The sequence below is a fragment of the Limanda limanda genome, chromosome 17 (genome assembly GCF_963576545.1).
Source record: "Limanda limanda chromosome 17, fLimLim1.1, whole genome shotgun sequence".
Classification (NCBI taxonomy): domain Eukaryota; kingdom Metazoa; phylum Chordata; class Actinopteri; order Pleuronectiformes; family Pleuronectidae; genus Limanda; species Limanda limanda.
The window spans coordinates 6,235,991-6,259,125 of record NC_083652.1 but is presented as its reverse complement, the minus strand read 5'-3'; the positions used below and the strand labels follow the sequence as shown (position 1 = coordinate 6,259,125).

General features: G+C 42.5%; 2 pseudogenes; one reads left to right on the top strand and one right to left on the bottom strand.

Annotated features, from left to right (window-relative positions):
• Window positions 1–700: 700 nt before the first annotated feature.
• On the top strand, window positions 701–5,663 carry LOC133023208 (uncharacterized; annotated as a pseudogene).
• A 2,904-nt stretch (window positions 5,664–8,567) lies between these two features.
• On the bottom strand, window positions 8,568–14,045 carry LOC133023207 (protein NLRC3-like; annotated as a pseudogene).
• Between the last annotated feature and the right edge of the window lie 9,090 nt (window positions 14,046–23,135).

The following is a 23,135-nucleotide window of genomic DNA, read 5'->3' as shown; positions in this document are numbered from 1 at the left end:
TGTGATTCTGTGACATGATACAAATGCAAACTGTTAATTGTGAAACATCAAATCCCTAAGAACCATTTTTATTAAAGACATACAAAAAATAAATGCACTAGATGGAATGAAGCTCTTAATGTAACATTATCTGGTTTCCATTAATTTGAACTCAGACATTTATTTCTATGTGTACTTTGACTTTTGAGTTTTTCTATTATATGTCCCATTCATTACCATGGAGGATGCAGGATCTATAACCTATACTGCAGGCAGCCACCAGTGGGCGATCAGGACTATAAGGCTTTACCTTTTGAGGCTGTCATGATGAAAGAAAATAAATAGATAAAACACATTTGAAACCAATCAATGCATATTTTGATGTATGAAAACATCAAAAACTAAATTCTATAACAATAAGGAACATTGTCTTAATTATCAGAATCTTATATCATTGACCGTATCAATCAATTCCAGAGTTATCATGATTGACCTCAACATGAATTAAGCAAACTGGAGTTTAGGTGTCCATCACAATGTCTCATATTACCCAAATTCCCCCTAATTATTTATTTATTTTATTATTCACTTTCACTACCAAATTGAGCTTCGGAGTTGAATGAGTTAAGTGCAGGACTGGGTGTGGCCCATCCTGCTGATGTGGAGAAAGGAAAATGAAACCAAACCATCTTTTTTCAAGACTGCTGAGGATTTAGTTCTTGCAACATGCCGTCCAGAAACACGCAGTTGGTTTTCATTGTATCAGAGAGACCAGCGAAGCAACGAAGCCCCAGTAAAGAACTGACAGCAGAAGGGGAAATGTCTGCTGCAAGGTAAGTTTGACTTTAGTGCAGAAAAAAGAGAGAGATAATATTTCAAGTGCTTTTAATCCTTATATTACACACAACCTTGTTCATTCTGAGTTTGTTTTTCTTTATAGTATTGAATAAACATAGAAATCCACTAGTAGAAAGGAGCCTCAGTACCTTTCTTCAAATGCTCTTTTGGAGTTAAAGTTTTTGTGCTTTTTTAAAACTGCTATAGGTATTTGAGATCTTTAACAACCAACAACTATTTTCCATTAAAGGTAAAGTGTAGTGAATGAAGACACCTGCTGACATTGAGCTCCCTGACCTAAACATGTCAGCAGTTATTTTGAACAAAGATACACAAAAATGGAAAGAGAAACAAAACTATCACAATGAAACAGAAAGTAACCACAAAGAGATTATAAACAACAAAGAGATACAACACAACGACAATGTCATCTGAGCTCTAAGCTAAAGAAAGACCTTTTGGATTTTGTTGAACACTTTTCATTATGGCGTTTTACCTTGGGTTTAGATTTTTGTTTATTCTGAGTTTTGCGTTTCCTGTTTAATTTAGAAAAATTTGCTCCTTATTCGCTGTCATGTTTCCAGTGTCTTCTTGGTCGTATGCCTTGTGCTTTGCTGTTTTTTCCTGTTTCCCTAGTGTTTCATTGCATATTGAGTTTTGATCTTTGAGAAGTATTTTTTTAAATCAAGTAATGCAGTTACAATTATTGAAATTTAAATGAGTTCGTTACTCGCGTTACTCTCTTTTGTGAAAAATGAACACTTGCAGACAAGAAGACAAGTGAAGCAGATCCCCCGAAAGATGGTCGAGACTTAAACTGATGTTGTGGTCGTTTATTTGAGCCGTCCTTGCAACACCGTACCCCTTAATAAAACTTAGAACAACTTAGAAACACCTTAAAACAACCGTGGACACTGTAAGAAATAGTGCTTCTTCGGAGGGTCGCTATAAATATAAACCTTTCCGTTGCGCCGTTGTCGTCATTAAAGAATATCCGCGACTCTACTGGAACCGTTTCAAAATAAAATCATGTAACATTTTCACAATAAAACAGTTTCACAATAAAATAACAGAAAGTAACTTAAAAGTTACTTTCCCTAGTAACTAAGTGCTTTTGATATACAGTAACTGGTGAAGTAATTCAATTACCTTTAAAAGAAGTAACTAGTAACTGTAACTTATTACAAATTTTCAGTAAAAAAGGCACTTCAAATTTATGATAGAGATACAGTCAGTTTTTCAGTGACATTTTCTGCTCTGGACTTAAATGAAATGTCCCAAAGTGATTGATGCTTTATGTCTTATTACAGAAAAGAGCTACAAGAGGTGTTGTGCCACTATGTCACAGAGACCCTCATCTACATCGACACTGTAAGAGGATTCTGTGAGGACGTCTCTAAATGGAGGCTCGGTAGGGAGACAGAATTAAAAATGATGAAAGATATCAAAGAGAGGGTTGACAACCATGTTTCTAAGTCAGAGCTGGATGCCGTGCTCAAGGACACTTTGGTTGGCCTGGAGAAGCTCGAATACTTCCTGGATGCAGTGGAGAAGTTGGCGGTCACTTCGCTCCATGTGTTTACGGAGAACCAGGCACTATCTCTGCCCAAAGGGATCACCCTCGATTGTGTTCAGGTTGTCATCACTGCGGCACGGCGGATCTGCCCTCTCCTCCTCAAGTTCAAAAGAGATGCACAAGTCTTCTTCCAGCCCAGACTTCAGAATGTGGAAGTGTTCTTGCATGAGTTGGACAAGTACATACGGACCACGCAGAAAATCTGCAAGACTTTAGGAAAAAGGTGAGCCGACGTACAACAACATGAAACATTTAGCAGTGGGTAACATTTAGTGCTGGAAGTAAGTGTAACTGTCTTTCACAACTCCCTCAGTGACTTTCATTTGAAAATGACGACGGAAACTGTGGTGAACTTCGACTTGGATCTGTCTGAAGATGACATGCAGAGGATGCTTGATCATATTAATCAGCTGGATGAGATCAGGTAAGTGTTGTTTAAGCTGCTTTGAAACTACTTACTGGACTTGAGTGGAACCTTTGTTACAGCAGATCATACATCTCTCCGGAACAGATTCAGTAGCCTGGATGGGCTATAGACGGAACTGCTTTTAATTTAATATTTTTTCATTCAGTTCTTCTATTGCGGTCATGTGATGTGGGGTCCCACAAGGGTCCGTCCTTGGCCCTTTTTTGTTAAGCCTGTGTTGGTCATGTTATTTATAATTTTACTCCTCGTCAGAGAATCAAATACTATTTTTATTCTTTCCACTGCCTTTTCCCACACCTGAGAATTTAACTGTTGAATCGGACAGCTTAGTTCCCTGGAGGCTGGGCGATAACTGGTAGAATTTATTGTCATATGGAGGGAGTTAAAAATTCCAGAAGAAATTCCAGGAGAAAATACAGATCAGTAAAAACAATTATCACAGGGACAGGGTATTATGGCGCCTTGAAGGTGCATCTGAAACTTTGACATTTTAGAATTTATTTTGCCGTCATCAGGATGAACAAGCACTTCAGGATGGTGTTCTTGTTTCAAGAGGAATCGCTTTGTGACTTCATCAGTGTCTTCAGCAAGCAACAGGACAGGATGCTGGAGTTTTTCAACGACCTGGAGAAGAGTGCTGTCCAGCTCGACAGGATGAATAAGGGGGCAAAGATCTCCAGCGTGGTAGGCAGCTCGGTTGGGGCGACTGGAGGTGTGTTCTCCATTGTCGGCTTGGTGTTAATTCCTTTTACGGCAGGGGTGTCTCTAGCTATGACAATAACGGGGTTAAGTATGGGAATCACCAGCGCAGCCAACGGCGCTGTCACCACCTTCACAGAGATCGGAGTAAATAAAACTCAGCAGAACAAAGCCAGAGAGGTTTTCCAGAAATTCATGGAGGATGTGCAGAGTCTCCAGGAATGTCTGGACAAGGTGACCAGTCAAGCCGACACCAAAATGGAAGAGAGCATCACCACAGTGGCTCTGGGAGTTGGCAAGGGTATTGGTAAAGTTTGTGCTATTGCAAAAGGTTGTTATGACTTAGTTGATGCTGCCTCTGCTGCTAAATTGTTGAAAAACAAAGAGCTGATTACAGGTGCTGGTAAGGTGGTGGTTCAGGAAGGTAAAGCATTACATAATGTGCCCAGTGTGGCCGCAGACATCCCAGATATTGGTCAGGCAGTTGCCAAAGGGCCTCTAGCTCTTTCCAAGTCAGCCAGGGTAGGTTTCATAGCACTCAATGCTCTCTTCATTGGCATGGATATCTTCTACATCTGTAAGGACAGCATCAGTCTGGCAAAAGGCAATGAGACCGCCTTCTCAAAGTGGATCAGGGCCAGAGCTACTCTGTGGAGCTCAGAGATGGATTCATGGAAGGGGATCCATGACTCCCTGTGTGAAGGCAAGGAGACGTCAGAGAGAAAAAAAGCTCTTCTGGAGACACCATTTTATCCGTAATTGTCTTGGACATTTAGTCAATTGGAATTGATCAAATAGAGTTGGGAATTAAAAAGAAAAAGTCAAAAAGAAAAGTGTCCAAGAAGGATCTCAATGAAATTGAAAAACATTTGAAAGCACTGAGTGTGTGGAAGAAGGAATATAGATGCAGGGAAAGAATTAAGAATGCAAAACAAATATTGTTTCTTACCCAAGGGAATGAATGTGATAAAATGGCAAATTAATGTGAACTAACAGATAAATCTGCACAGAGGTTTCTTTGTATTCTACAGTGCCTCAGTGTGTCAGAGTGGACCACGATCTCGACTGTGCCTCCCTTCAGAGACCTGAAGTGGCTTCAGGCCCAGCCGGTTCACCTCCGCCCTATAGTCCTCCACCAACAACTGCCCATCCACCAGACTCCACGAACAGAACAGCAGACAACAGAAGCAGACCTCCTCTAACCCGCATAAAAGTCGACATCCACCTGTTAAGCTGGTGCTGCCACACCAACTCTGCCGATGTTTGAGGACGCGGTGGTTTCAGAGAAAAGGGCAGAGGCGGAAAGAACATTGCGGGCGAGGGAGTGTCTGGAGGAACGGGGTGGAGCTGCTCAGGCAGATTTGAGGAGGGGGGCCAGGAGAGAGCGGTGGAAACTCTGATTCATACGACGCCTGAGATACACGGTATCACACCCACACCACACAAACAGGATAGGGAAACACACACATTGATATTAGAAGCGATCACATGCTGAGAATTTAAAAATGACTTTCTCTGCATTGTACATTACCCCCCAACTGCATGCATATAAAACGTTTTTGTTCTGTTACAGTGCACGTGCAGAAAACTGTTCATCTGGTAACTTTAATGTCGTCGACTCATCATCTTTTGTCAAAAATAGCTGTTGCGATCATCTCCGCATTACAGGAAATCCCTAAGACACTGTGTGGTCAAGGCAAACATGACGTTGGCTAATAACGCCAAAATATGACTTCAGGCCCTGCCAACAATAGTATCCATTAAAAACTGAAGCCATTAAAGGCATAACTCCAGTTTTACTGGAAAGTAAGAGTAATCATTCCATGGCATCACTCACCAGTACGCACGCCTATTTTTCACGTGATTTAAATTGCAATTTGTTCGACAAAAGTAACTTTCCTGGGTCATGTGATCACAGCAGCGGGAAAATCCCTCTCATCCAAACATATTGAGACTAGAACGAAGTAGAACAAAGCCTTGACTAAGACTATGCACCTCTGAGTTCCCAATGAGCAAAGAGAAACACGCAGATAATGTAGATATCAGGACTTCACCCCTGTGGGTGAAGCCATCCATGTTTGTTTCTACCTGAGACAAATCCCTACTGCTTTCAATGATTCTGTAACAAGTGTGATTTTTAGTAATCAGACAGTCAATTCTTATAATTCTATTAATTGTGTTTTTGTTGCTTTAACTCCATCGATAATTAATAATAATAAAGACATTTAAATGATTTACAGGAATGTTTCCCTTTTTTGTGACTATATAATAATATGTAATACTTTGTAATGAATTCCAATATTTAAGTCCCAGTTAAAATGTATGTTTGAGCATATCTTTTGTCAAATCCATTTTAGTGTTCCTATTTGATGTGATTATTAAACTGTTCTTATCCAAAGGGTGTAAAGGTCTAAAATGCTCAGGTAGTCAATGTCCCTTTAAATTTGTAATTGTACAATATGAATGTTTGGATTTTAACAATTCAATAAGAGAAGCAGTTTACTGAGCTACTAACATATATCCTGTGTCAGATATTTGATATGAATTCAAGGGCAATTTTTGTTAATGGGATGTCGTGGAAATTTATCATGAGATTTGAAATAATGAGTTTCTCAAACCGGAGTTGTCTTTAGAGGTTTCATTATTAGCTCTGCAGAGGTTTACACGGTCATTAACATGACTCAAAGTGCAACTACAAGAGAATTATAAAGGAGGGTTTTTACACAATGTGGTAAATGGGAAACAGAACAGAAAGTTATAGAAAGAGGAACAAATCTAGCACACAGTTAAAGGTCAACAGGAGGTTGAAGACATTGATGATGTATCAGCTAAGTGCACAGAAACGGTCAAAACAGTAATAAGACATTGATCAATGGAATTTTCCATTACAGGGACTATAGAGTCCATCTTATCTGGTGTTTTAGTTGTGAGTTGTTTATTTTACCTATGTTTTTTTATTGTTTTATAAGTTGTTTATTTGATATATGTTAGACTTCTATAAAACATGAAATAACAGATGTTTTTACAGAACAGAAACTTTTATTTCCCCTTCGACGTGACAAAATATCTAAGTCATTGCTGGCAACAGTAAATCAGACTTTTATTTTAAACTGTTAGTCAGACTAAATAATTTTCAAATAGGACATTTGACCTTTGTGATGCTTTGTATCTCTTCAGATGACCTGAAATGCTTATTTTGGGAGGAACATATGATTTTCACCATGTTCATGATGTCCTAGATTGAATCTTTGTGAATGTCTGAGTCTGATGTTTATTATGATGTTTTGTATATACTGTTGTGATCATTGTACGATCAAAAGGGAGGAAAGTAAAGGAAAATGTTACCATTATGCCACACTATAAATTATCTCTGGTTATTCATACTATTTCTGCTTATGTAACTGCCCATATGACATCAGGGCCAAAAAATCCGAGACTGTGCTAGTCTTATCTCGTTTAGTCTTATACACACACACACACACACAATCACACACACACACACACACACACACACACACACACACACACACACACACACACACACACACACACACACACACACACACACACACACACACACACACACACACACACACACACACACACACACCCACCCACACCCACATACGTCAGGTGCAGAGATTAACATCCACAGCGACTCACACACTCATGAAACAGCTCAGAGGATAATAACGTTTTTTTTGTGTCAGGAAACCAAGAAGAATTAAACATCTTCTGTGTTTTCAATATCACATTTATATAGAAACCTCACAAATAAAATGTGAGATCTTCTGTTCCCTCTGGTTTTGTTCTCATTCATTTACATGTTTCTAATTTCCTCACTTAATATGTTTATTCTTTATTGAATCTAACAGATGTCTCATGTTACTACATAAAGAGCTGATTCATTATCTTCAATGTTTAACAAATTCCTTTCTAAATAGCTTGTGATTTTAATCTGATCTGATATTTACAGTTCCATGACAGACGTGTTTGAGTTCACAGGTTCGTGTGTGAAGCAGCCGAGCATCTGACTGTGATTGGCCCAGACAGGGTCACATGTGTCGTTACCTGTTCCCACATGTCTTTATCTTGAATTCATAGGACAGAGTTTATAGGAACGTTTGTGTCGCTGCAGGACTCGTTCTTCTCACGTTCACTAGAGTTGTATATTTAGTTTTGCACAGTGATAAAACCACTGCCGTTAATTTATGAGATATTCCTGTTGTCGTGATTCAGTAGATGTAACCTAGTTCTTCACCTGTGTCGTTCTATCTATAAACCAAATTATACATGAACCGTGTAATGATGTCATTTCCTTTTTCCATAAATCTGAAGTCAAACATGGTCAAAGTGCTGTTTCATGTTTATTCCTGTTTTCAAGGAGGTACTAACGTAGATTTATTAACAAGTACTTTTTACTTTAACTCCTCTGCATATATCAGCAAAAAATAATATTGATTGACATTGTAAAACTATTTCATATATGGTCCATTCATCCAATCAGAGCGGGCAGGTACCACTAGGCCCCGCCTCCTGCTGCAGAGACCACCAATGAACAAGCTTCACTCTGCAGGTACTTGTACTTTAGTGCTTGAAGTATATTTGAATATCAAATACTTACATTCTATCTCCCAGTACTTCACTTTGTACACCACTGTTACTGTTAAGGTGGAACCGAAGAAGCTGTGATTAGGACATTGGGGACGTGTTTCTGTGACGGACGGGTGAGGAGAAGGGGTGATGAAGATGAGGAGGAGGAGCAGTGATTAAGAGGAGGAGGAGGAGCAGTGATGAAGAGGAGGAGGAGGAGCAGTGATGAAGATGAGGAGGTGAGTGAAGCACCAATCAGGGATCAGGTCGTTACTTCAGTGAAACACACGTAGACTCCAGCAAGTGAAGTGTTTGAAACCTGGGACTGAAGTGAACTATGAGAAACTGACTCTTCTCACTTTATAACGTCACTGAACATTTTCCTGAGGAGTTTCTTTCTCAGTCTCGAGTTTCAAGTCGTCTTCAACCTGAGAAAAGACAAACTGACAGGTTGAATTGAATATTGTGGCTTTTAATTAGAAAATGAACGCAACAGAAATACAGTGGTACCTTCAGCTTTAAAAGGACTGGAAGTGTTTGACCCTGTAAATCATTCATCTGACAATAAATGTGAGTAACGGACCAAACAGTAATATGACAGATGAAGCAGCGTGTTCCTGTGTGACACGACAAGCAGATGTCAACATTGTTCTTTAGCTTTGTAACATTTTCAAACCCGAGCAGCTGGTTTTACTTATGGTTTCTGAATAGTGTGATTGACTTGGCCCCTCCCCTTCGACAGCAGCGCTCCACGTTTGCTCTGATGCCTCCATGTCTCTGACCACGTGTCTTGACCTCTGCCACTCACGAGGGTCAATGTGAAACCGTGCTACACTGAAGGCAGAGAGACTGAGGCACCGGAACCCCCCCAGAACCCAAACCGAGGATAGAGAGGGTCGGTGAATGTGGTCTGGAAGGTGTGGAGGTGGATCAGCTCGTCTCCGGAGACGACAAAGAAGGACAGCGTGCCGGCAGGGACGTCCACGTACACCGCTGTTCTGTTGGAGTCTTCGGAGGAGGTGGTGGAGCAAGTTGTTGGGTTGTTATCGTGATAAGCCAGGAAATGACCATCGCTGCAGATCGGACGCTCTTTGTGTGAGACGGTGTAACCGTGACGATCGGAGTAGTAGAGACTCCAGGACTGGTCGTTCCTTCCAAACCAACAATCCTCTCCGTCTCCTTCCCGTGCGATTCCTCTGGAGCTCACTGCTATGTTGATGATCCCCTTCCAGTCGACCTCCCAGTAGCAGCGACCAGTCAGAGCGTTTCTACACAGCAGCTGAGGGCGCTGGTCGAACCTGGCGGGATGATCGGGATACTTCTGGACGTCGTCCTCGTACGTCAGCGTCCTGCCGTCGTCGGACAGCTGCAGGTTCTTGTTCATCGTGTCTGTGTCCGGGACGAGTTCACAGAGATCTGATGGAGACAATGAGACGATGAGCAGTTATTGATGCGTCGCTCGGACTCGGGCATCAGTGATCTGAACGAGCCACACTTACACTTCTTCAGCTCTGGTCTCAACCATCGGACGCCATCAGGCTCCTCCCTGAACAGAGAAGAGGGCGTCAGAGCAGCTCAGTCTGAGCTCCTGGTTATTCATTGATCACAGACTGTAAATAAAGACGAAGACGCGTCTCCACTTCCTCCAGAGATAAAGAATAACTGATACCAACGCTGACATCTCACACCTGGTGTCATGTGTTCTGAGCAGCAGGGACCAGGGAGCTGCTCAACCAATCAAGAGTCAGCTGTCAGTCACGATGTCTCACCTTGTTTTTATACCATCAGATAACTAATTAAAACCAAACTGATCAGAAACCTGAACAAAAGAAGTATTTAACATGTACTTTGATTGTTCCATGTCCCATCTGCTGACCTGGAGGAGGGGGGGGGGGGTTTGAGACCCTTACTGCAGCCAGCGGTCATTCAGTCTTTATTTACAGTCTGATATCTGGACGGATAAATATAGAGGAGGAAAGTGCACTGTAAAAACTTATAAACACCTTCAGTGTGTAGTGTGAACCCGTGTTGAGGACTTGAAGGTTATAAGTCAGTTCCTCTAGAACACAACTTCATAGTTAAACAGCTTCAACTTCTCTTCGTCTCTGATTCATTTGATCATCATAAGACGAACAAGGTGTGAACGTGACAGACAATATGAACAGTGAGCTTTAGGTCTGGTCCATGTCCAGTCCACTAACAAGGAGGAGGTGTGGGGTCAGGGTGGTCTTTGTTTCTCTCTACAAGGATCCACAAGGTTCTGTTACCTGAAGGAAATTGGTGGGTCCATGGATCTGATGCTCATCCTTGACGCACTGAGGCTCTCAGGTGACTCCACGTTCAGGGAGAAGCAGCCAACCATAGGACTGCTGAGAGGCAAATATTCAGGAGGTCAGTCAAACATCAGAGCTCCTCCTCAATCTCCTCCTCTTCCTCTCACTGCTCAACTGAGTCGTTTTCTCTCTAGTGTTTTTAGTTCAGGATGTTTAGAGGAGTCACTTTACTGATCAGTATGATTCACTTTGCCTCCTTCATGTGAAATGATTCTGTGAGAGCTCACATCAGGACTGATGTTCACTTACTCTGGAATCGGCTGTCCACTGAATGACGGCAGTGGGTCCATGGACTGACTCTTGCGTATGCGTAACCTGAGCAGAGAGGAAAATACATGTTTTAAATCTTCAATCCTCAGTTTCAGTGCTTCACTTGTGTAAACTATACTTTGCCAAGTAGATCGTCTCAGGCCACAAGTTTGTGTCCAAACTCGTCAAGGCAGAGAGAAAATTAAGTGAACCTGATGTTTCTCCTGATCACAGCCACTGAAGTGTAGAACATCCAGTTTCCTCTAAAGATTACTGGAGACCGAGTGGTTAAATAGAACTTAAACAGAACTTCTCTCTGTCTCTGATTCATTTGATCATCATAAGACGAACAAGGTGTGAACGTGACAGACAATCTGAATAGTGAGCTTTAGGTCTGGTCCATGTCCAGTCCACTAACAAGGAGGAGGTGTGGGGTCAGGGTGGCCTTTGTTTCTCTCTACCAGGATCCACATGGTTCGGTTACCTGAAGGAAATCGGTTGGTCCATGGATCTGCTCCTCCTCCTCCTTGACGCACCGTGGCTCTCAGGTGACTCCTCGTTCAGGGAGGTGTCGAGAGACCGAGGAGAGCTGAGAGGGAAATATTCATGAGGTCATTAAAAGGAGATCCTGGAGATGTGGAATCAAACCATGCAGAACGTTTCCAAAGATATTTCTCTGATTGGACAGATATGAAGTGTGAAAGGAGGAGAGTTCATCGTACTGATGAACAGGCGGAGAGCAGGAGGTAAAGATCCTCAGTTAAACAGGTGGAAGAATCCTGACCTGAGAGTTTCCAGCACACAGTGTGGACTCCTCAGTCCCACAGACAGCAGCTCCACTCCTGAGACCGACAGCTGGTTGTTGCTCAGGTCCAGTTCCCTCAGGCTGCAGGTCGGTGAGCTGAGGACGGACGACAGAGCTGCACAGCTCCTCTCCGACAGGTTGCAGCCGCTCAGCCTGGAGAACGACACATCAACATGGCTGTTGGGGATTCAATGAAATCCAATGTGAATGTGATGTAAGGGCGTAACCATAGGAACCGTGATGAGTTTTGAAAGTAAACCGTATCAGTGTGGGTGCAGTAAGTGGCGTCTTCATGTAAACACTTAGAGAGCTCGTTGAGAGGCTTTGACCACCGGCAGCAGCCGAGGAAGATGCTCCTCTGACGCAGAGTATTTCTTCAGGTCAAACACTTCCAGGGGTTTGGCTGACGACAGTAAGATGAAGGCCAGAGCAGACCAGTAGGCGGGACTCAGTTGATCCGCGGACAGACTTCCTGACCTCAGGTAGCACTGGATCTCGTCCACCAGAGAGTGATCGTTCAGTTCGTTCAGACAGTGGAACAAGTTGAGGCTTTGCTCTGTGGAGGTCGTCTCTTCGATCTTTGTCTGGATGTACTCGACCGTTTCCTGTGTGGTCCACGAGCCACTTTCTGTCTGGGTCAGCAGACCTCATAGCAGAGTCTGATTGGTCTGCAGAGAAAGACCCAGGAGGAAGCGGAGGAACAGGTCCAGATGTCCGTTTGGACTCCGTAAGTCCTCGTCAGCAGCGCTCTTGTAGAAGTTTGTCATGTGAGACAAGGGGGAGGTTGTTTTTTGGCCTGACATCAGATTGACTCCGGAGTTGATGAAGGTCAGATGGACGTGAAGAGCAGCCAGAAACTCCTGGACGCTCAGATTGACGAAGCAGAACACCTCGTCCTGGTACAGGCCTCGCTCCTCTTTAAAGATCTGTGGGAACACTCCTGAGTAAACGAAGGCGGCTTTGATGTTGATGTCACACTCTGTCAGGTCGGACTCGTAGAAGATCAGGTTTCCTTTCTGCAGCTGCTTGAACGCCAGCTTCCCCAGAGACTCCATCATCTTCCTGCTGTCTGGACTCCAGAGTGGATCTGCCTCAGCTCCTCTGTCGTACTTGAGCTTATTCAGTTTGGACTGAACCACCAGGAAGTGGATGTACATCTCCGTCAGCGTCTTGGGCAGCTCCCCCCCCTCTCTGGTGTTCAACACGTCCTCCAGAACTGCAGCAGTGATCCAGCAGAAGACCGGGATGTGGCACATGATGTGGAGGCTTCGTGACGTCTGGATGTGAGAGATGATCGTATTGGCCTGTTCTTCATCGCTGAACCTCTTCCTGAAGTACTCCTCCTTCTGAGGGTCAGTGAACCCTCTGACCTCTGTCACCCTGTCCACACACTCAGCAGTGATCTAATTGGCTGCCGCAGGTCGTGTGGTTATCCAGAGGCGAGCCGAGGGCAGCAGCTTCCCCCTGATGAGGTTGGTTAGCAGCACGTCCACTGAGGTGGACGCAGTGATGTCGGTCAGGATCTCTGTGTTGTGGAAGTCCAGAGGAGGTCGACACTCGTCCAGACCGTCCAAGATGAAGAGGACCTGGAACTCCTCAAAGCGCCGGATTCCTGCTTCTTTGGTTTCAGTGAAGAAGTCATGGACGAGCTCCACCAAGCTGTACTTCTTCTCCTTCAGCATATTCAGCTCTCGGAACGTAAACGTAAACATGAACGTTGTGTCCTGGTTGGTTTTGTCTCCTGCCCAGTCCAGAGTGAACTTCTGCGTTAGGACGGTTTTCCCGATTCCGGCCACTCCCTTTGTCATCACCGTTCTGATTGGTTTGTCTCTTCCTGGTGACGCTTTGAAGATGTCTTCTTGTCTGATGGTCGTTTCCGCTCTGACTAGTTTCCTGGAAGCTGTTTGAATCTGTCTGACCTCATGCTCGTCATTGACCATTCCGCTCCCTTCCTCTGTGATGAAGAGTTCGGTGTAGATCTGGCTCAGGAGCGTCGGGTTTCCGGCTTTGGCCACGTCCTCAAACACACACTGGAACTTCGATGCTTGGATTTCAGTTTACTTTGACAAAGTGGAGCCCGAGATCCTGAATCAACACAAAAGAAAACATATCAAGAAGTTCTTTATTAAAGGAAGTGATGTTGTCATTGCCTGAAATCCTCCTACCGCTCTGCAGACACTCGGCCAGATTGTCCTGCTTCATCCTCCTCAGGAAGTTCACTGCGAGCTTCAGAAAGGCCTCCTTGATGCTCCTCCTCTGCTCCTCATCCTCGCCGTCCAACACCTTCTCATCCTCGCCCAGACTCTCGAAGCATTCTGGGTAATCTGGACTCAGGACCCTCTGGTACTTCTTCATCTCGTCCTTCACAAAAGCGAAAATGTTGTCCTGCAGGATCTGGAGGAGCAGAACGAGATGGGATCAAAGTCACGGAGGCAGCGGTCTAAAAGGTGGAGTGTTTATTGTGGTGCAGCAGCAGAGCAGACCGTTAACACAGGATCCAGATGTGTGTCCTGCTGCTGGGCGGACTGACCACTGGGAGCGTCTGAGCCCTTCTGGTCGACTCTGTGGAATCATGAAGAATCATCATGTATAAAATAGGGCAGACAACCCGAATACATAATGCCTTCTGCCACTGGGTGTCACCGGCGCTGAGACACAGAACTTTGAGCTTGATTAACTCCTGGAGCCTTCAGTGTGTAGTGTGAACCCGTGTTGAGGACTTGAGGTTATAAGTTCCTCTAGAACACAACTTATAGTTAAACAGCGTCAACTTCTCTCCGTCTCTGATTCATTTGATCATCATAAGAAGAACAAGGTGTGAACGTGACAGACAATCTGAATAGTGAGCTTTAGGTCTGGTCCATGTACAGTCCACTAACAAGGAGGAGGTGTGGGGTCAGGGTGGCCTTTGTCTCTCTCTACCAGGATCCACAAGGTTCGGTAACCTGAAGAGAATTGGTTGCTCGATGTATCCGATCCTCGTCCTCATTGACGCACCGTGGCTCTCAGGTGACTCCCCGATCCAGTAGTCGTAGAGATACCGAGCAGACCTGAGAGGGAAATATTCAGGAGGTGAGTCAAACATCAGAGCTCCTCCTGAATCTCCTCCTCTTCCTCTCACTGCTCAACTGAGTCGTTTTCTCTCTAGTGTTTTTAGTTCAGGATGTTTAGAGGAGTCACTTTACTGATCAGTATGATTCACTCTGCTTCCTTCATGTGAAATGATTCTGTGTGTGCTTACATCAGGACTGAGGTTCACTTACCCTCGTAGCCGGTCCATTAATGACAGCCGTTGCTCTATTTTCCCAGCAGGGCTGAGGAGAGAGGAGAGAGGAGGAGGAGACTATGTGTTTTAAATCTTCAATCCTCAGTTTCCGAGCTTCACTTGTGTAAACTATACTTTGCCAAGTAGATTGTCTCAGTCCACAAGTTTCTGTCCCAACTCGTCAAGGCAGAGAGAAGATGAAGTGAATCTGATGTTTCTCCTGATCACAGCCACTGAAGTGTTAACATCAACATTTGATGAGGGATATTAACTCTTCTTCTCACCTCTGGTCTTCGCTCTGGGGCTCTTTACCCTGAGTGACATCAGGAGGGGGCGTCACCTCCTCTTTGTCGTCAGGAGGGGGCGTCACCTCCTCTGTGTCCGCACTCATCCTGATCACAACTACACAACTTCACCTGGAGAACACACAATCTTTTATTATTATGGCCTCTGGAAATCAATATACTCTCTTAAAAACATCATTTTACTCCTAAAATCATTCACACCTTGAGTTTTGCATAACTTCAAATGCGATAGATAAATGAAATCCAATTTAAAAAGTATTAACATAAATAAATATGCACCAACCAGATTTAGAATATCAGTGTAAAAAACAAGAGAGGAGTCATCCTCCACTTCTGACTCGAGTCACCCAAACAACAGGAAGTGTATTTATAATAAAACACTTAAATAACCTGCACATACACAGACAGACAGATAATAGACAGATGGATAATAAACAGATGGATAATAGATAGATGTATGATAGATGTATAAGTTGTTCCTCCTCTGTCTCAGGTGTAATGAATGAACCTTCAGATGTTCAGCGGTTGTCCGGACAACTTCAGTCCGAGTTTAGAGTCAGACAGCGGGGACAGAGGAGGCTGCTCCCCCCCCTCCTACACGTCTGCAGGTATATTTATACTACTTCCGCTGTTTAATGATAAAATAGATCCGAACATGGTGTTTGACGGTGATAACACGTGACAGGTCATTAAACACTAACACACTTTATATTACATTTAAACACAAAACGACTTTACCTTCAGATCACGTTGTGTTTGTCCTGTCGAAGTTATCTGCGTCACACACCTGAACGATCCACTACTTCACTCAGACGCCTGGTGGCCACAGACGGAACTGAGAGCGACCACACCCGTCATTACTTTTTTTGACCCATTATTTTTACATGATGATTGAAAACCTGAATGACTCCACTCCCCTTCCTGCTCTGATTCTCTGACAGTCTTCAGTGTTAAATATCACATTTATATAGAAACCTCAAAAATAAAATGTGAGATCTTCTGTTCCCTCTGGTTTTGTTCTCATTCATTTACATGTTTCTAATTTCCTCACTTAATATGTTTATTCTTTATTGAATCTAACAGATGTCTCATGTTACTACATAAAGAGCTGATTCATTATCTTCAATGTTTAACAAATTCCTTTCTAAATAACTTGTGATTTTAATCTGATCTGATATTTACAGTTCCATGACAGACGTGTTTGAGTTCACAGGTTCGTGTGTGAAGCAGCCGAGCATCTGACTGTGATTGGCCCAGACAGGGTCACATGTGTTGTTACCTGTTCCCACATGTCTTTATCTTGAATTCATAGGACAGAGTTTATAGGAACGTTTGTGTCGCTGCAGGACTCGTTCTTCTCACGTTCACTAGAGTTGTATATTTAGTTTTGCACAGTAATAAAACCACTGTCGTTAATATATGAGATATTCCTGTTGTCGTGATTCAGTAGATGTAACCTAGTTCTTCACCTGTGTCGTTCTATCTATAAACCAAATTATACATGAACCGTGTAATGATGTCATTTCCTTTTTCCATAAATCTGAAGTCAAACATGGTCAAAGTGCTGTTTCATGTTTATTCCTGTTTTCAAGGAGGTACTAACGTAGATTTATTTACAAGTACTTTTTATTTTAACTCCTCACATCGGTACGAGCGTCTCACTTCCTGTTCCCTTCTGCGAGGGTTTGAATCTGTGTTTTTTCTGCTGGAATCTGTTGAATTCAATAATAATAAAATGATTCCTGGTTTGTTGTGTGTCTGGACAGTGACGTGTGCGGTGATGCAGAAAACCGGAGCCGGACTCCACACGGCCAACTCCTGCTTCTGGGACACGGACATGGACGGTAAGGACGACTTCCTGTGCTGAGTCACAGCCAAGCAGGAAGTAACTGCACTTAGACAAAAATCCCAGTATGCATCTGACTTTATCCAGTGAAGCCGTCATCACATCATGAAATCCTTAGGGAATAACTGATTCATCTGGAAAACATCTGTCACAGAAATCAAAGTATAAACCGCAATTTACTATTGATAAAGTTTAGACCTGTGCTCCATAATTAATAATACAGCTTTATTCATATGAAGCACAGAAGGACAAGAAAGAAACAAAAAACAATTTAGAACAGACGAAAAGGGAAATATCAAATAAACCAGTTGAAATGAAAATTAAATCTTACATAAGAGATGTGGTTTTGTTTTATTTTTCCATCAACTCTCCAATGACTAAGAAGTAAAATGTACAAATAGAAATTAATTCCTTCATATTTGTGAGAAAACTCCTGTATAGTTTATTTTCTCCTCACTCCTTTGTCTCTGCAGGAAGTTGCACAGTGAGATGGGAGAACCGCACCATGTACTGTGTGGTCAGTGTGTTCGCTGTGGCCATCGCGTAGAACACACACACACACAGACACACACACACACTCTCATCAACACACACGACTGAACCCAGAAAGAGTATCATGCAGTTTATCTACGTGAACAGCAGGGGGAGCCACCGAGTGCCACAACCATCCAGCTGTTTGTGCAGCCGCAGAGAAGAAAACATCTGGATTTTCTCCTTCAGATGCAAGTAAAACATCTCAACGTATTTATCTCGTCGCTTCAGCAGCTTCACCTTATTTATCACAGACGCCTGGAAACGCTCTCCTGTTGTTTACATCATGTCACATTACTGCAAGAGAATAAAAAACAACAACAACAAATAGTCTCCATCACTTGTTTCATGCATATTTAATTATGTTATTCATCTCGACAGCGAGAGCAACTGTTTATCTATGCTTCATAAATATACAACATGTTTCCCATGAGCACAAAACAAACAAAGAGTTGCTGGTTCATCATTTAAACAACAAACCAGGTGAAAAGTATTTTATTTAAAGAATAGTTTCAGTATTTTTATCTGTTCGTGAAGAAAAAACTGAGAAATCGTGACCATGTTCAGCCTCAGAAGCGAAGAAAGGTTTTGAAACTTCTCGTATTATTGATGTAACTTTAAAAGGAGAAGAAAGCAAAGTGTGAAATACAGCAGAGTCGTTTCAGCATCGTTACAGAGAGACGGTTTGTGGCGAGCGGAGCGGCGAGTGGAGCGGCGAGCGGAGCAGCACGTACGCTCCGAGGCTCAGAAGCTCCTTGGGAACTTTCCACTGTCGATTCTGCTCTTCTAGAAGTTCTCCGTGTTGAAGATGAACTTGACGTCGGCCTCTGAGTGTGACAGACACTGTTTCTCCAGAGACTTCCCGAGCTGGGGCGGATCGCACAGGAAAACTCCCACTTTAGTTCTGAGGACACAAAACATTATTATATTATTAGACTGTTTAATTCAGATAAGAATTTAACCATAACCCAAATATCACTGGATTAGATTGATCCTGAAGAAAACTGCATTTCTAAAGAGGTTTAATAAATCAGAATATCAATAATGTTGAAGATGCATCGAATTACTTAAAGTGAATGTGACCTTTAACCCTCTTCAGTATAAAGTGAAGAGAGAAACCAGCAGCTGTTTATTCTTTATCAGTATTTACTTTATAAATGGCATTTGAGTTACATATCATTTAATAATCAGTGAGTCTGGTCTTTACAGAGTTAATGGGTGTGTATGAGATCATAAACTCCACAGTGTGTGTGTGTGTGCAGTGCGATAAGGAGCCTCACCCCGGGTGATTGGCTGCGATGTTGGTGAACTCGTTGTCCCAGTTGGGTTTCCCGTAAAGGGTCTTCTGCTTGAGGCCTGTGATCGGGTCGTTCTCCGCCTCGTGGTGAACACGGAAGTTAGCCGCCTGAAAGAAAGCACATGGCGATGCAGTGAGAGGACGTCTCACACGCTGGTGATGCTCATTGGGTCAAACTCTGGATCTGCACCTCGGTCTCCTTCCAGCGGGTCAGGTAGATGACTGTTGCTCACAGAGATGGGCAGTATTTCTATTACTTTTATTTGAAATACGTATTTCAATTACTTTGAGTATTTTGTAATTTGTATTTGATAGGGCCGATAAAAAATCTAACGTAATTTGTAACAAAATACTTTAGAGTGAATTAATTTTGTATTTGAAATACTCAAGATACTTTCTCCACGAATCCAAAAACAATTCACAAGTTCAACCATTCTTCAAAATGCGCTGGCTACCACCACGATTGTCAGGAGAAAGGAGGCGATCCACCAGTTTATGCTCCATTCAGCTGAAGATCTTGGCCTGGTGGCAGAGAGTGAAACGGCTTCCTCCAGCCTCCAAGATGATGAGGAAGATGACTCCTTTGTTTTCTCAGCTTAAGAAACTCAAGTCCAGGAAAGACAAGAGATCACAAGCCACAGCAAAGCTGAGTTAGAGACCCTTCGTTTTCTGGAGGACACCAGAAAAGACCTGCTTTCTCTTCAGCAGTAACCACTTATCAAGCTCCTTTTTGTTTGATTTAACACAACCCTCCCCAGCTCCGATTGAGAGACTGTTCTCGTTTGCAGGAATAATATTCCATCCGCACAGGAGGCGGTTACCAACAGAAATATTTGAAAAGGGAGTTGTTCTTAAAGGCAACTAAACTGGCTACTCAGTGGTTGGGTCTCAAGAAAACCAAAATGGAAGGATTATTATGTCATAAGGATGTCAGTGTGAACCTGTATGAGACACTTAACATTTTAATATAGAACTATGTGGCCTACCATGCCACTGGCCAAGGTACAGTAAAAGAGAAGTAAGTAGGCTACCTGTTCACTTTTGTATTGATTTGCTTTTTACCTTTTATTTGTTTTCATATTTCTGTGCAGAACTTGATGTAGAGTAATTTATTTAGGCTCTTTACCTGTGTAAAACTGGTTTTAATTCTATATTTTGCTTTTATAGTATACATAGGCCTTATGTGTGATGCTATTCATATGTGATGAATAATTTCTTGTTGATACAAAGCCAAAGTTTATGGGTTATTAAGTCCCATTAATATATACACTACAGTTCAAAAGTTTGGGGTCACAAATAAAAGCAATGTTTCAATGAAGATAACATTAAATTATTCAGAAATACACTCTATACATTGTCAATGTGGTAAATGATTATTCTCGGTGGAAACGTCTGGTTTTTAATGATATATCTACATAGATGTATAGAGGACCATTTCCATCAACTATCACTCCAGTGTTCTAATGGTACATTGTGTTTGCTAATCACCTTAGAAAATGAATGGATGATTAGAAAATCCTTGAAAACCTTGTGCAATTATGTTAGCACAGCTGAAAACTGTTTAGCTGTTGAGAGAAGCTATAAAACTGAACTTCCTTTGAGCTAGTTGAGTATCTGGAGCATCACATTTGTGGGTTTGATTATACTCTCAAAATGTCCAGAAAAAGAGAACTTTCATGTGAAACTCGCCAGTCTATTCTTGTTCTTAGAAATGATTGCTATTTCATGCGATAAATTGAGAGGAAACTGAAAATGTCCTACAACGGTGTGAACTACTCCCTTCCCTTCAGATAGAGCACAACAGGCTCTAACCAGAGTAGAAGGAGAAGTGGGTGGGGGGTTGGGGGGGGTGTGTGTGCAAGACTCAGCAAAAAGACAAGTACACTCCTGATCAAAATCTTAAGACCAGTTAAAAAATTGCATGAATTTGCATTTTTCACTGTTGAATCTTAGGAAGGTTTTAAGTAGAGTTTCAAAATGCAAAAACAACAAGAGCCCAAAAGTTGTGAGCAGGCAATTTATTGAAAACAACAATTTAACTGAAGTAGGCTGTTCATCAGCTGATCAAAAGTTTAAGACCACAGCTAAAAAAAAAAAAACCTCCTAAAACAGAAATTAAAGTGTCAAAAACTGACTCAGTAATGAGTAGCTCCACCATTATTGTTGATCACTTCAAAAATTCGTTTTGGCATGCCTAATGCAAGTGTTTCCAAAGGGCTAGTGCGAATGTTGCGCCAAGTGGTGAAGATGGCTTCACGAAGGGCATCCACTGTCTGGAACTGAAGTCCATTTTTGTACACTTCCCTTGCCATCCATCCCCAAATGTTCTCAATTGGATTAAGATCAGGGGAACACGCAGGATGGTCCAAAAGAGTGATGTTATTCTCCTGGAAAAAAGTCTTGGTCAGACGGGCATTGTGAATTGGAGCGTTGTCCTGCTGAAAAACCCAGTCCACACAGACGAGGGCCCTCAGTCATGAGGGATGCCCGCTGCAACATCTTCACATAGCCAGTTGCTGTTTGACGCCCCTGCACAACCATTGCTCCATTGTTCCATTGAAGGAAAAAGCACCCCAGATCATGATGGCGCCCCCTCCACTGTGCCGCGTAGAAAACATCTCAGGTGGCATCTTCTTGTCATGCCGGTAACGTTGGAAGCCATCAGGACCATCAAGGTTACATTTTTTCTCGTCAGAGAATAAAACTTTCTTCCACCTTTGAATGTCCCATGTTTGGTGCTCCCTTGCAAAGTCTAAACGGGCAATTTTGTGGCGTTGAAGGAGACGTTGGCTTTGAAGACGTTTCTTGTTTTTGAAGCCCTTCCTTTGCAGATGCCGTCTGATGGTTATTGGGCTGCAGTCAGCACCAGTAATGGCCTTAATTTGGGACGAGGATCGTCCCGTGTCTTGACGGACAGCCATTCGGTTCCTCCGGCTCAGCGCCGGTGAGATTTTTTTGGGTCTACCACTTGATTTTTTTGTTCCATAACCCTGAGGATCTTTTAAGAAATGACTGTCTTACTGCGTCCAACCTCAGCAGCGATGGCACGTTGTGAGAGGCCTTGTTTATGCAGTTCAACAATCCTACCACGTTCAAAGACGGTGAGCTTTTTTGCCTTTGCCATCAAGAGATCTTCACAGTGTGATTACTTGACAGGAAATGACATGGAATCCAAATTTTTGCACAGATTTTGGCTTTTAAAGGCTGTGGTCTTAAACTTTTGATCAGCTGATGAACAGCCTATTTGAGTTAAATTGTCGTTTTCAACAAATTGCCTGCTCACAACTTTTGGTCTCTTGTTCCCATTTCTTCTTTTTGCATTTTGAAGCTCTACTTAGAACCTTCCTAAGATCCAACAGTGCAAAATGCAAATTCATGCAATTTTTTAACTGGTCTTAAGATTTTGATCAGGAGTGTATATTAGAGTCTCTAGTTTGAGCAATAGACGCCTCACAGGTCCTCAACTGGCAGTATCTTTGAGAAAGATGCTGGAAGAGGCGTGAGGCCATCTGTCAAGCATGGTGGAGGTCATGTGATGCTCTGGGGCTGCTTTGGTGCTGGTACAGTGGGAGATTTTTTACAAGGTAAAAGAGATTTTAAATAAGGAAGGCTATCACTCCATTTTGCAACGCCATGCCATAGCCTGTGGACAGTGCTTGATTGGAGCCAATTTCCTCCTACAACAGGACAATTACCCAAAGCACACCTCCAAATTATGCAAGAACTATTTAGGGAAGAAGCAGGAAGCTGGTCTGCTGTCTGTAATGGAGTGGCCAGCGCAGTCACCAGATCTCAACCCATTGAGCTGCTGTGGGAGCAGCTTGTGCCCATCAAGCCAATCCAACTTGTGGGAGGGGCTTCAGGAAGCGTGGGGTGACATTTCTACAGATTACTTCAACAAATGAACAGCTAGAATGCCAAAGGTCTGCAATGCTGTAATTGCTGCAAATGGAGCATTCTTGGACGAAAGCAAAGTTTGAAGAGCAAAATTAGTATTTCATATAAAAATCATTATTTCTAACCTTGTCAATGTCTTTATATTCATTTTGCATCTCATTTGATAAATAAAAGTGTGGCTTTTCATGGAAAACACAAAATTATCTTGGTGACCCCAAACTTTTGAACGGTAGCGTATATACATAATCAATCAAGTTGTTGTCTTTAATAGCTTTGCTTAGTTACACTGACATTCTGTGACTGTTCTTCCTTTTTGTGGGGTTCACCAGAGCTGTGTGTACATTATATAGTCCAAACCTGAATGCTCTGCTATACAAAAATGTGAGAAAACAGAAAATCCAGAAAAAGTATTTCCTGTATTTTGTATTTTATTTTGATACATTTATTTGAGGGGTATTTTGTATTTTGTATCAAAATACATTTGTATGTATTTTTG